Source organism: Nicotiana tabacum, chromosome 8 (assembly GCF_000715075.1).
Source record: "Nicotiana tabacum cultivar K326 chromosome 8, ASM71507v2, whole genome shotgun sequence".
NCBI classification, from domain to species: Eukaryota; Viridiplantae; Streptophyta; class Magnoliopsida; order Solanales; family Solanaceae; genus Nicotiana; species Nicotiana tabacum.
Window position 1 is genome coordinate 129858912 of NC_134087.1, and position 12261 is coordinate 129871172.

Here is a 12261-nt window from a genome sequence, read left to right on the forward strand (position 1 = left end):
TTAATGGAGAAGTGACGTAAGAGATGGTTTCAAGTAAGAAGGTCAATTTTTATTGACTGATAGCGAAATAAAAATATTTATTCAGAGAGAACACAGTACTTAAAATCTCTCTCTCTCTATATAAAAATAAAATTGAGGGAATAAACACCTCTTTGGCCAAGAATCCTATTTATACCATTTATAACACCTCTTAATTCTCACAAAAGAATTACTCTACCTTTTCCTTCAAAATTTACTCACACACAACCTGATTTTTAAGCTATCTATTCCTTTGGTTTCTCAATCGGTTTTTCTCTTGCTCATTGTTTATTTTTCTGTTTCAAACCTCCATATTTGCTTGGTTTCCTTTTTAGATAATGTTCACAACTACTCAAATTCTTTATTCAATTTCCTTTTTTTATGTTTGTAATTACTAATAAAAAGCATGGGTACACAATCATCGATTTATTGACAAGTTTGGTAAAACTTTTGGATTTTCAGGATGAGGAAGTTGATTGGAAGAGTTGCTTAACTCAGATGATGATGTCAGTCAGATCCGCGTGTTGAGACAAATCCGGTATAACCACATTTCTTTCCTGGAAATTGGATTTAATTTGACAAGATTCTAACAAACGTGAGTGTAAGTGAAAATTATCTAAATAACAGTTTCTTGAATGTTGAGAGTGTAAATGAAAGAAGCCGGAGTGAACAATGTGCTATGATTATTGAAAAATCTTTGTAACATGAGCCATATTATCTTCGACCAAGTATTGTTTGGGCATCCATGATACCAAATATGATTAGTATTCTTTACTTCAAGTGTGCATGTGACATTTCCCGTAAACCTGTTATTGTTTTGTCTTCTTTGTTTGTTATTTGTGCTAGATATCGAGTTGATCAACTTTATCTGATCATGAAAATATAATAATCATTTTTTTAGTTTCTTAAAAGGTCTATAATAGTACGTAATCAACGCCAACCGTAAGCAAATGAACTCTTAAGTTTTGCCAATGTTGTCTCCGATCTTGCTTGAGCTTCTATCTCTGTCATCCCTCTGCTTCTGTTTCCTTTCTTCAAGTGCTAAGGAGAATAAATGAATACGTGCATAGATACAGTCATACACTCATTTACTAAGTAAGGACCAAGTCCCACTACATACCTATGTACTATGTCCTCTATGTCTGATACAACTACAGGAGCATACCTCGCCAAAGAATTAAGGCGGAGGTTGTACTGCAACACTCATACCCCCTGCCTCAATGTCATGAACTGATCCAATCATGTTCTACGTGTCTCTGTAGGTAAGTAATGGTGGAAGAATATCTGTGAGAACTCCCGCCATGTAGCTGGAGCCGCGTTTGCTCCCCTAGACATCTCCCAATTGGTATACCAACCTGCTACGCTCCCCTAGACATCTCCCAATTGGTATACCAACCTGCTACTAGATCGTGTAATCTATATGCTGCCAATTCAATTGACTCTCTATCTGTGGCATGCATAACTCTGTGGTCTTTGGCCAATCTGTCTAGAAAATCCTGGGGATCCTCTGTTGTACTAGATCTCGTGAAAACTGGAGGCTATAATATGAGGAAATCACGAATTCTAGAACCCGTATTGCCACCCTGAGGACCTGCATGTTGCCGTCTAGCCTAAGTAGCTACAATGCTAGTCAACAATCTAAAAGCCTCACTCATGTCGTCATGCTGAAGAGCCAGAGGTGCGGTAGCTCCCTAAAAAGACGGAGTCTGTGAAGATCCGGAGGGAACCTCATGTCTGGACTCCTCATGCTCATCTAACTCATGGGGTACTCTGCTAGTACCTTGACCAGCAATGACTTTCCCTTCTAGGCAGCTGTGAGTCTCTTCGTCGGCATCACTACCTATAAAATATTTCGTTAGAAGGCTGAATCCATATGACATATCTCTGTCACACGATATAGAGAAGAAGGAAGGACAACTATCCTATAATGCCCAGTAGCCTCCTGTTCATAAGTATGGTGCACAACATATCCCTGAACAAGACTCTACTAGTCACGACCTATAGACATCTTAGGATTGAACTGCTCTGATATCATGTTTGTCATGACCCAGCCTACGATCGTGATGGATAACCAACACTAAGTGTCGATCATCACTAAACCTGCTAATAATCTACTAATCATAAATACATACTGATAAACTGAACAAGCATAAGCATAGATGATAAGAACTTTACAATCTGAAAAGCTGACAAGGCTAACACAAGCTAACATATAAAAACATACTAACTGCATAGGTGCATATCTATAGGCCTCTAGGAGTGCTGAACTAAACAAGTACTAGACGGGATATGGCCCCACCATATCCAAACTAGTGGACTGTGCACATACTAAAAGATAAGTAACTCCAAGAGTAAATAGAGTGACTCCAATAGCTGGTAGATGGCCTACTGACGTGGCTCAAACGCTAATCTATCTGTACTTGCGCGGCATGAAATGCAGCACCCCGGAAGGGACGTGAGTACGATATGTAAGATGTATGTAGGGTGGAAAACATATGTAAAGCATACTAAAGTCTGACTGTAAGCTGAAAATCTGAATATAAGCTAAAAACTAACAAAGAATATAAACTAGTAACTGATCTGGAACTGAACACAAGTTTAAGCTTGAACTATGCTAAAACTGAACTACTAATCTGAATCGATACATGTTTGGCATTATGGGCTATATCCCCCCAATCAGGTAATTTTACATCTAAACTAACCTCATGTATATAGTCATTCAATACAAACTATAGCCATATACGAGTATATAACATGCTTGACTGGCGTTATGGGCTATATCACATCAGCAGGTGAATATATAATCTATACGGCCGACTGGTGTTATGAGCTATCTCCCCCCATCATAAAATCAATAGGCCTGGATGGATTTAGGGGCTATATCCCCTCAACATAATCAATGTAAGCATGTATGAGGCATAACACATATGGCAGCATAATATGTACTCAAGAGATCATGAAGGAAATCATAAACAGAATCACAAAAGTAATCTAATGCTCGTCCTCCATAAGTTGGACGGAGGGGTATACCCATTTTAAGGATAAACTGAGTATGCACATAAGATACTAAGGCTAATTAACTCATTAGGATCTAATAATCAATTTAGAAACAAGGAACTCAAAATTTGTCCAACTCTTCGAATTTCCAAAAATTTCGGTAGAGATTCCCCTAAAAATGGATGATCCAAAGAAAACATGAAGCACCACAATATACACGGGAATGGATACCTATCCAAGATTATAACATCAAACTAAAGGAGACCCAACTATCCAAAATAGTGTCAAACGATCAACAAAACAGAATTATGAATGTAATGTCGACTCATAATGACTAACTTGTGATATGAAAGTCTAAATATGATGTAGGAATAATCTAAGCATCAACACATGATAATTAAGTCTACATAATCTTCTATAAAGCTATTATTATCATATGAGGAGGGGTTTATGTATACATAAAAACATCAAAGGACAGAATAATGATGAAGTCCATATGGCATAGGCCAAATGGGCAATTCATCCTTTTTGTTTTTGTTGTGTTTTGAAGTTCCAAACTAAACTAGTTTCTTCCATAATTCACATATACAATTGAATATTGTACAAGGATATAATACATGGTAAAATTTCCATTGAACAAATCTTAAAAGGTCAACAAGAAAGGCTAGAACATAGCTAAACCAAATCATGCCGCAAACGAAATTAAAATCCTACATGCCTCTTGTTTTATTGATTACAAACCTTGTTCACTTTGATCCACACCATTTCTTATGCTTGTATAGCTAAAATACAGAGGCGACAAACTTTCTTAGCCACAAATCGCTTTCCAAAACTCGAGTTATAAGGAGAAAGGAGGATTGTAAAGTCTTACCAATGTCGTAAGGATCACGTTGATGTGTTCACTTCTCGATTTTTAGTTGTGGATGATGGAATTGCTTCAACTTCCTAAGGAACTTCTTAGAGAGTTATGGAATCTCTGCTTGTGCATGAATTTTTTAGAAAATGAGGAAAAAGAAGACTAAGTCTTTTATTAATAATAAGCTTGAAAAGTCACGACATGTTTGCTTTACCCGCCCTTGTTCCGACACTCATATCTCTTTATTCGGATGTCGTAATGAACAATTGATCAAGAGCGTTCGAAATTACATTCCAGGAACTTCAATTTGGTATATAATATTTCCTCAAAAGACCTCATATAACACACAGAATTAATTTCTCAAAAAGCTTCATCGGAAGGCAAATTCGATTTTTTCCAAACTTTATATTCTATATCCAAACATCATATATAGTCATATTATGACTTTAAAAGCATTTAAATCATGTTTAGAAAGGCATTTACAAAATATATGACATCACAAAAGTGCAGAGTGTAAAAACTTTGTTGTCACAATATAATCTCACTGGTAGCTTTAAAGTCCATATTTAGCTGCTTGAATAGGTCTGCCAACCAAACTATCTCTTCAATTCATTAGCCATGCTTCTGTATTTTGATTCTATGGAGAACCTTGACATTGTGCTCTATTTCTTGTATTCTTAGGAAATGAGGGAATCACCCAACTTTACCACAAACACACTCACTAATTTTCTAGTCATTGGACGTGTGACCTAGTCTGCATCATAATAAACTATGAGTTGTTTGAACGGTTTGGAAGACAGTAAAATCCTCAATCCTGGTGCATTCTTCAAATATCTTACAATCCTTAGAGCTCCTTGTATGTGTGACATTTTTGGTATATGCATGAACTGACTTAAATTATGCACATCATAGCTAATATTTGGCCTTGTCATGGTTAAATACAATAGTTTACCAACTAGATTCTGATATCTGCTAGGATCACTCAGCAACTCATCGTCATGGAAATTTTTATGTGAGCTTGTATGATCAAACTTTGCACTAGTGAACCTTTGACTAGTGTCTAAATGTGTGCCAGTTGGCTTGGAACCTACAAGCCCAAGATCTATGATGAGATCAAGAGCAAACATCCTCTGACAAACTAGAATTCCATACTTGTTCCTGGAAATTTCAAGACTAAGAAAGTACACCTCATCTCCCCAGGTCCTTGATCTTGAAATGGTATTGTAGCATGTCCTTAGCCTCTTAGAACAACTAGGAAGAGGAACATGTGATTAAGAGGTCATCCACATATACCAGGATGATGACCAGGTGAGATCCAAACTTCCTACTGAAGAGGGAATAGTCATGGTGGTTCTACACAAATCCTGAGGATGATAAGGCTTCATTGAGCTTCAAATTCCACTGTTGAGATGCCTGTTTTAGGCCATACAAAGACTTCCGAAGCTTACACTCTAGGACGCTCCCCCTCACCTAGAAGACTTGGAGTAGGAACCATATACACCTACTCTACCAGATCACCCTAAAGAAATGCATTAAAGACATCCATTTGGTGTAATTTCTAATTATTCATAGCAGCTAGGGAGAGTACAGTCCTAAATGTCACCATCTTAACCACATGAGAGAAAGTCTCTTGATAATCAAGACCTTCTTGCTGAGTATATCCCTTGGCTACCAGTCGAGCCTTGTACCTTTCCACCCCTCCTTTGAAATTATATTTCACTTTATAGACCCATTTACATCCAATAACTCTTTTACCAGCTGGTAAAGGAGCCAAACACTAGGTGTGATTATCCTATAAAGCCTACAACTCTTGATCCATCGCAACAATCCATTTTTGGAGTCTTAACATATGTTGTAGGCTATACAACAACTGAGAAGTTGCAAAGTGCCCTAAAATAATAGGGTAAAAGTGAGGCATAGGACATATATGCAAACATAGGATAACTGGAGCCTAGTGCAGCTAAAGGACTAGGCCTTGCTAAATGCACAAAATCATTTTGCCACCCAGGTGGTTTAGAAGTTCTGGCAGATTTTCTTGGTCATTCTTTCGCTATGTCACGAGAAGTTTGCATAGGAGTCGAATGAAACATCATTCCTTCAAGAAGAGTATCATGAACCTATGTAGCTCTAGTGGATGCAACATGAATATCTGGAGTTTCAGGAGATGCAGCTTCTGGAACAATTCTGTATCTGATCCTTCAACATTAGGATCTTTTTAGAATACTTCAAAAGGAGACTTCCTTATTAGTGTAGTATAGGGTATTCCATTAATCAAGTATACTGTAGTTGGCACACAAATGCCCCAGAACCACAGAGGAATACTTTCCTGAAACTTGATGGCTCTAGCAACTTTAAAGATTTGCTTGTGCTTCCTCTCCACTATCTTATTCTACTAGGGTGTGTAGACATGGGAGCTTTGATGAACAACACCTGCAATTCTAAACAAATCTGTGCAATGAGAATTTAAAGAACTATGTCCCATTATATGACCTGAACACCTTGATTGTGCTATTAAACTAATTCTTTACAAGTGTCATACAATCTTTTATTATAATTGAGCCATCAATTTTGAGCTTAAGTAGAAATATCAAAACCATCCTACTATAGTCATCTACTAAGGTAAGAAAGTATCTATTCCCATCATAGGTAGGAGTTTTGTAAGGACCCCATACATCACCATGTATTGGAAGCTCTACTAGTACTCTATGGAAAAGGATGTCTTGTTTTCTTTGCCAAGGGGAAGATAGGACAAATAGTGTTGCTTTGCAACTTATAAAGCTTTACTATATGCATCTATTGTAGAATTTTATGTGATATATTTCCGAGCCTTCTATGCCACAACTCTTCTTCATTAGTGACACATAATGCTAGTGAAGCTTGAACTTAGTCCTTGTCATTGTGAGGCCAATATAGAGATCACCTTTCAACCTACTAGTATCCTTCACCTTCCCAGTGTAAAGGTCATGCATAAGACATAAATGCGGAAAGAATAACATGCAATAATTCAATTCCCTAGTCAATTTTGATAATGACAGTAGATTAACTTAAAGTCTGGAACACACAGAACATTTATCCCATGGTCTAACTTAAAGCTCCCCAAACAAGAAATGGGCAAGCATGTGGTTTTTGGCACCTGTATCTACTATCCACTTATCATCTTTTGCTCTATTTTCATGGGAATTAGCTACACTAGGTGCATTTACAGCCACAAAGGGACCATTAGTACCTACTACATTGACTGTTGGTTTAGGTGCATTATCTTTCTGAAGCATTTTCAGAATCTGGTCATACTGTTCTGGGGTAATTGGCATCTTCACTCGAACTACATATGCCTGAGATTCACTTGATCCTCCATAGACTTCATGAAGTCCAGTGTTATCTAGAATTCCATAAATGGTCATCAATCATGTGTACCAAGTCATGTTGTTATAACTACCAAGACCAGGTGGTCTTGTGACTCCATGAACAGTGTGCCCTGTGTTCCTATTTCCTAGATAATTTCCTTTGTTTTGATTTTGTAATATATAACCACCAAAATGTACTGATTTTGCAACCTGCTTCTTCCTTCCTTTGAAATCTGCTGGATAGCCAATCAACTGGTAGTAATTCTCCTTGCTGTGTCCTTTCAATTTGCAATACTCGCATTGTATATTGAAATTTCTTCTAGGTTTATGCATCTGAGATCCATTGGCACTCCAAAGTGCAGTGATATAGTTACCTTCAACTAGAGAATTAACACCTGCATGATTATGTCCTGATGAACCTCTTTAAGTCTCATCTTCAATAATCATATCATACTCCTAATTCAAAGTACGCTTAGTAGATTTTATGAGAATTTGACGCCTTACCTGACTATATGAGTCATTCAGACCTCCTAGAAATTGAAGTAGCCTCTGTTGGCTCAAGAGTTCAACATAATATTTAACACAATTTGAAGGTGGCACCATTACATCAAACTCCGCCTAAAGCTCCTTCAATTTTGTAAAGTATGTAGAGATAGAACCAGTACCTTATGAATTTTTTTTTGCAATTTCCCTATGTAATTTGTAGATCCTCATGCGATTGAATTTGTCAAACCTTTCTCGAAGATCCTCCCAGACTGACTGCACATTCGATGCATACACTATTCCACTAAGCAAATGTGGAGATACGATGATCATAATCTAGGAAAGGACTATAGCATTGCATGTTTCTCAGTCTTCATGAAATGTTGTAGGGAAAGATGCCTTGGTATATTTACCAATAACCCTAGCTTTCGCGTAGCTTGAAGTGCAATACTTAAAAATCTCCGCCACAAGCCATACTTTGTGTATCCCTTTAGCTGAACTGGAATTAGTATTGAGCTTGGAGTATCTATGTGTGTGGTATATTTTATTTTCCCCCATTATTGAATTGAAGAAAACCTAATCCCAAAAAACATATCGTAATCGCTGGAATTTGAGAAATCAACAACCTTTGAATTGAACCTTAGGTCTGTAATTGAGCACTCGAGAAATGTGTTTAGATCTCCTCTGATGCCTCTAATACCATGTCAAGATACATCCAAGGCAACATCCATGCTGAGCTTAGTGTGTTTAGTTAGGAGAAGGAAGAAGAGAGTTGGGAAAATATTCATTGTTCTATTGAAATGATATGGATTAAAGTATTAATATACAAACTGACCTACACTAACCAACTAAACTAACTAACCCACAAATTACATAATTATGCATTATTAACATCATAACTACTGTAACGACTCGACAAGTGATTTTGAGTATCTTAGCTCCTTTTCTCCTATTTTATGTTTCACATATGTGTATTTGCCGTTACGTGACTTGCCGAGGTAGTTGGTTTGGTTTCGGAGTGAATTGGGACACTTAGATCCTTGGTTGGATGCTTAGGCTGTAGAGTTGAACAGAGTTTAACTTTAGTGTAGATAAATATGGAATAGTATTTTTGATGGTTCCAATAGCTTAGTATGGTGATTTTAGATCCGGGTATAGATTTGGAGGTCCCTAGGTCTTTTTGGCTTGAATTGGTGAAAGTTGGAAGGCTAAAGGTTTGGAAGATTGATAGGTATGAGCATGGGTTGACTTTGTGAATATGGGGTCCAAATTTTGGTTTTAGGAGTTGGGATAGGTCCATTATGCCATTTGGGCCTTGCATGCAAAATTTGGGCTCATTCTGAGCTGATTTGATATGTTTCGGTACGAGTTTTTGTAGTTGAAAGTTCATTAGTTTCCTTAGGTTTGAATTGAGGTGTGATTCGTACTTTTGATGTTATTTGGTGTTATTTAAGGCCTCGAGTAGGTTCGTATTATATTTTGAGATTTGTTGGTATATTTGGATGGGGCCCTGAGGGTGTTTAGGATTGAGTTCGGACTATTTTCTAACTTAGCTGTATTGTTGAAGATTCAGGGCTTCTTGTGTTTCCACATCTGCAGGGGGCTTGGCCGCAAATGCTAAGCAGCAAGTGCAGTCATTTGAGCGCAAATGTGAAGGATAAGGATGGCGGAGGAAGTCCGCAGATGCAGACCATGTAGCGCAGGTGCGCAAGCGCATATACACAAAAGCTTCTGCACAAGCAGATCCGTAGAAGCTTTAGGGCCCGCAAAAGCGGCTGGTCAGGAAGTAAGTAACTTCCACATCTGCGATGGGTTTCTCGCATATGCGGTATCAGAGGTGAAACACAGAGGACCGTAGATGCGGTTTTGCTTGACAGAATACTTATATAAAGGGTTTGGTCATTTTTCTCATTTTTGGAATTGTGGATCTCGGATAAGGGCGATATATGGAGGTTTTTCATCACAATTGAAGGGGTAAGTAATCCTTGATTTTGGTGTTAGCTATTGTTTACCCATAAATTATCACAACTAATTTGCATGAATTAAAGGTGAGATTTGGGATTTTTAGACTATGATTTTGGAGAGTGAGATTTGATGATTTGAGGGTCGATTTGAAGTTGGAATTGAAATGAAATATATATATATATATATATATATATATATATATATATATATATATATATATATATATATATATATATATATATATGAACTCGTAGATGAATGTGTGTTCGTGATTTATAAGTTTGGTCAGGTTCTAGGGTGCAGGCCTATGGTTGACTTTTTGGGTTGACTTGTTGATTTTGGTTAATGATCTTAGCTTTATCATTTGGAATCATTTCCTATGGATTTTATTGATTATATTAAGTTATTTTGGCTAGATTCGAGCCGTCTGGAGGTTAATTCTCGCCGGAAGGGCATAATAGAGGATTAATTTGGCTTACTTGAGGTAAGTATCTTACCTAACTTGGTTGATGAACTAGTTGCCCGAGTTATTTATGATAGCTACGTGCTATGGATAGTGTACATGTGCACGGTTGTTCCCATGTGCATGCACCAGAGTAATTATCCATGCTCGGAGTAGTGCCTAGGCTTTGTCATGCCTTGGGTTGTTCGTTAAACATCATGATGTGATGTTTATCTTGTATGTACTCATTTTGGTGAGCTATTTATACCATGTTCGAGGTTACACAAAGGTTAATCCTGATTGAACCTAATAACTACTATTTTGCGAAGGATTTACCCGATTTGAGCTATGATAGCACAACTTGCATATGCATATTGTAGACATGTGATTTTTGACCCTCCCCGAGATTTCACCCATTTTAGCGTAAAATATTTAGTTTAGGTCTAATATAAGTATTTCAGGTAATTTTGGCTCTTTTTCTTTATTTCATCACAAAATGAAAATTACAAAAATATTTCTTCTTTTTAGTTTATATATTTTTCATAAATTTAAATATAAAATATACAAAAATAGTACCTTATTTTTATATAATCTTGGAAAAAATACAAAAATAGTTTCATGTCTTAATATAGTTTAGTTTAATCATAAAATTAGTTTTATATTTTTATATTATAATTGTATATAATTTTAGAAGGAGGAATTAGTGTTGAGTTGGTCTATCCCGTTTTTATGAATTTTGTAGTTTTTTTCTTAGTCTTTGGCCCAATTTTAAGACCCAATAATACCAAATACATACCCTTTTAACCTAAAAACCTTGCTATATAGCTGAAAATACACAAATATACACCCTACCCTCTAATACCCTAAGACCTGAATCAGACCCTAGACTAGACAAAAAAGCTGACAGCCGCAAGAACCCAAAAAGGACCCTCCCCAACGCCTTCTTCTGTGAAGAAGAAGGACTTCTTCTCCTTCAGATTTTGAATGCTGAACCAACCAAACGAACGACCATCCCATCCTTGAACCTGAAGACCGATTCTTCTTCAACAAAAATAAAAAAACGCCCCAGTATGAGCATCACCTTCTTCAGCGTTTGAACAGAGCTGGTGACCCCTCCCCATCACAGGAAATTCGAAAACAAACCTCCCTTCACCACCAAATCTCCATCTCCACCCTTAACCTAGCGGTTGCAGAAAGAAAATGAAGCAGCGGGGACACTAAGACCTAAGAGGACAACAACCGTTTTCTTTGAACCTGGAGCAGATGAGACAAAAGAGAATTTGAGTTCTCTTGTTCTGGACTAAAAACCTGGACTGTGCTAATCTTTTTCGACTTCGTCTTTTCGTTTCATGGACTGTTTGACATGTGAATTTCTATACTGGAGACGCTGCATTAAGATTGAGCACTTCTGATTCTGGACGTGAGGGGCTAAGGGGTTCAAAGCAGTTTTCATTGAATTTGTGATATGGAAGCCACCGATTTGAGGTTCCGTCCGCGTCTTGTCGCGATTTTCGCTTCTTAATTGTTATTTGGATTTTTCGTACATCAACTCATAGTTGTCCCTTGATAGAGGTTCCTTCTCTCCTTTCAATTATTCTGTTTCTTGATTTCATGATATTTTACTAAAATTTGGTCTATATTAATGAATGTTTAATTTAAAATGATACTCTTGTTATTATGTGGTTGCAAGTATGATAAAATAAAGGAGTTGTTTCCTTTTGTGATTGATTTGTAGTAATGTTCGCTATTTTGGAATGGATATTTAGCTTAGCAAGTGCATTTCTGGGGAACGGATTAGTTTAAGAATAATTGAGTGCACCTTTTAAGTTAGAAATTAAGAATGTGATTGTTATCTGAAAGGGCTAACAGATTAGTGTTATAAGCCTAATTAGGAATAACCCTTTTAATTGTATTGAGGTGTGCCATCCTAATTAAATCCTTTATGGCCCTCTTATTAATCTTATAACTTAGATACTAAAATAAATTTCGTAGTTTGCTTTAGACGCGTTAATTAAATAAAGTATCATAGCTACGGGTACTGTTGCCGTGATGTAGTTGTGATACACGATTCTAAAATCCGGGTGTGTATTTCATGTGACCCGATTCTAATTTCCAACAAGGTTAAATAGAACGTGTCGTGAACCATGGATGCTTTT

General features: G+C 37.0%; 1 long non-coding RNA gene across 4 annotated transcripts in view; it reads left to right on the forward strand.

Moving 5' to 3' along the window:
- Window positions 1-128: 128 nt before the first annotated feature.
- The window catches only part of LOC142162808 (uncharacterized), a 35097-nt gene continuing 22964 nt past the window's right edge, over window positions 129-12261 (forward strand). Inside the window, exons 1-3 of one of the 4 annotated variants that reach the window (XR_012694217.1) lie at window positions 129-556; window positions 9298-9672; window positions 10080-10147. This is a non-coding gene — a long non-coding RNA (uncharacterized LOC142162808). Of the gene's footprint in view, window positions 557-9297; window positions 9673-10079; window positions 11767-12261 lie in introns of those variants that run through there. The other 3 variants (XR_012694215.1, XR_012694216.1, XR_012694214.1) reach the window with 3 other exon arrangements.